Raw genomic sequence first — 2,500 nt, 5'->3', positions numbered from 1 at the left:
TAAGGCGATGGACTAGAAATCCATTGGGGTCTCCCCGTGCAGGTTCAAATCCTGCTGACTACGACCACATGGTTGTTTTATTTTTCAGAAAATTTACTAAAAGCTTGAAACCAGTGTTGCTCAGGGTGAGTCAGGAACTGGCACATCAAAATCTTTAGGATGCCTGCCTGTTCTCTCTTTCTCTATCCGTCATTCTCCTCCTCTACTTGAGACTGAGCCCAGGAATCTCAGCAGCCATTCTAAGTAGCATTTATTAATTACAAATGCATTTTGAATGTCAAATTTGTAAGAAAGTTTTGTACATTTAGCAAAATATCAAATTCATTTGAAAGAAAATGATGTCCACTCAAAGTAAAAAGAGCTTTGGTTACTTTCAATGCACAACATTTTACTTTCAAATCGTGTCAGATGACTTTCAGTGCTAATTATTATATCATTAACCTCTACTTTATTAAAAATTGTGCTTTATGCAAAAAAAGAAAAAGCACAATTATTAAAAATTGTGCTTTAATGCAAAAAAAGAAAAATAATTGTCTGTGCATACTCTCATGTAGCACAATTATCTTCACTAGCTCAAAAGGGCCGCTCATTGTCCAAAATGAATTGTCAAATCAGAACAAACAATGGAATATCCCCATCATTCCTGGAACATTTGATTAGTTTACAAAACAAGCAAAATTTAAAAGAGTGTAGAAGGTTTGATAGGCTCAAGCATCTCTAATCTTGATGTAAGTTTGGCTACACTAAAAAATCTATTGAAAGTGCTTTCCAAACTAGCTCTGTAGCCAGTTGATAGTAATTGCACAAATATAAGTCAAACTATTAGTGATATTTTCCAAATGATTAAACATGACAATTTGTGTGATAAAGCAACACAGGAATAAGTGGTTGAATCTCTTTTGAGTAGTCAAATCATTTTTCATTTTGCTTGGAAAGTTGATAATGTTTAAAATTAACACTCAATCATTTTAATAGCACGTAATATCACAGCTGTATGATCATGGAATCCTTCGATAGCTCAGCTGGTAGAGCGGAGTACTGTAGAGGAGATTGGTACAGAAATCCTTAGGTCGCTGGTTCAATTCCGGCTCAAAGGATGACGCTTTTGATAAACTTAGATGTCAGTACTGACATTTTACAAACCCAAAACTATACCAAGTATAAAGCATTCTCCAAGTTATATTTTAAAAATCATTAACGCAGGTCACTGTGGTCAGGATTAACTTCCCATGGAAATCATCTCTGATACAATATTACTTCAGTCTTCCTCACAGCCTGAAATGAAGTAGCTCAACCCATAGAGAAACTTTTGTGAAAACATCACATTGAATGAGAGGTAGTCGTGGCCGAGTGGTTAAGGCGATGGACTAGAAATCCATTGTGGTCTCCCCGTGCAGGTTCAAATCCTGCCGACTACGACCGCGTGATTGTTTTATTTTTCAGAAAATTTACTAAAAGCTTGAAACCAGTGTTGCTCAGGGTGAGTCAGGAACTGGCACATCAAAATCTTTAGGATGCCTGCCTGTTCTCTCTTTCTCTATCCGTCATTCTCCTCCTCTACTTGAGACTGAGCCCAGGAATCTCAGCAGCCATACTAAGTAGCATTTATTAATTACAAATGCATTTTGAATGTCAAATTTGTAAGAAAGTTTTGTACATTTAGCAAAATATCAAATTCATTTGAAAGAAAATGATGTCCACTCAAAGTAAAAAGAGCTTTGGTTACTTTCAATGCACAACATTTTACTTTCAAATCGTGTCAGATGACTTTCAGTGCTAATTATTATATCATTAACCTCTACTTTATTAAAAATTGTGCTTTATGCAAAAAAAGAAAAAGCACAATTATTAAAAATTGTGCTTTAATGCAAAAAAAGAAAAATAATTGTCTGTGCATACTTTCATGTAGCACAATTATCTTCACTAGCTCAAAAGGGCCGCTCATTGTCCAAAATGAATTGTCAAATCAGAACAAACAATGGAATATCCCCATCATTCCTGGAACACTTGATTAGTTTACAAAACAAGCAAAATTTAAAAGAGTGTAGAAGGTTTGATAGGCTCAAGCATCTCTAATCTTGATGTAAGTTTGGCTACACTAAAAAATCTATGGAAAGTGCTTTCCAAACTAGCTCTGTAGCCAGTTGATAGTAATTGCACAAATATAAGTCAAACTATTAGTGATATTTTCCAAATGATTAAACATGACAATTTGTGTGATAAAGCAACACAGGAATAAGTAGTTGAATCTCTTTTGTGTAGTCAAATCATTTTTCATTTTGCTTGGAAAGTTGATAATGTTTAAAATTAACACTCAATCATTTTAATAGCACGTAATATCACAGTTGTATGAACATGGAATCCTTCGATAGCTCAGCTTGTAGAGCGGAGGACTGTAGAGGAGATTGGTACAGAAATCCTTAGGTCGCTGGTTCAATTCCGGCTCAACTGATGACGCTTTTGATAAACTTAGATGTCAGTACTGACATTTTACAAACCC

At 35.0% G+C, this 2,500-nt stretch overlaps 3 non-coding genes across 3 annotated transcripts in view; all 3 read left to right on the top strand.

Annotated features, from left to right (window-relative positions):
• TRNAS-AGA (transfer RNA serine (anticodon AGA)) overlaps positions 1-63 on the top strand; it is an 82-nt gene extending 19 nt beyond the window's left edge. The window contains exon 1 of the tRNA in view: positions 1-63. This exon is cut by the window's left edge and continues 19 nt beyond it. This is a non-coding gene — a tRNA (tRNA-Ser).
• Positions 64-1,007: 944 nt separating this feature from the next.
• On the top strand, positions 1,008-1,097 carry TRNAY-GUA (transfer RNA tyrosine (anticodon GUA)). The gene is given in 2 exon segments: positions 1,008-1,044; positions 1,062-1,097. It is a non-coding gene; the product is annotated as a tRNA-Tyr (tRNA).
• Positions 1,098-1,336: 239 nt separating this feature from the next.
• On the top strand, positions 1,337-1,418 carry TRNAS-AGA (transfer RNA serine (anticodon AGA)). The gene has a single exon. It is a non-coding gene; the product is annotated as a tRNA-Ser (tRNA).
• The last annotated feature ends 1,082 nt before the right edge of the window (positions 1,419-2,500 follow it).

This window comes from Pseudophryne corroboree, chromosome 4 (genome assembly GCF_028390025.1).
Source record: "Pseudophryne corroboree isolate aPseCor3 chromosome 4, aPseCor3.hap2, whole genome shotgun sequence".
NCBI classification, from domain to species: Eukaryota; Metazoa; Chordata; class Amphibia; order Anura; family Myobatrachidae; genus Pseudophryne; species Pseudophryne corroboree.
Note: the sequence above shows the minus strand (reverse complement) of the source record. Positions and strands in the feature narration are given on the sequence as shown.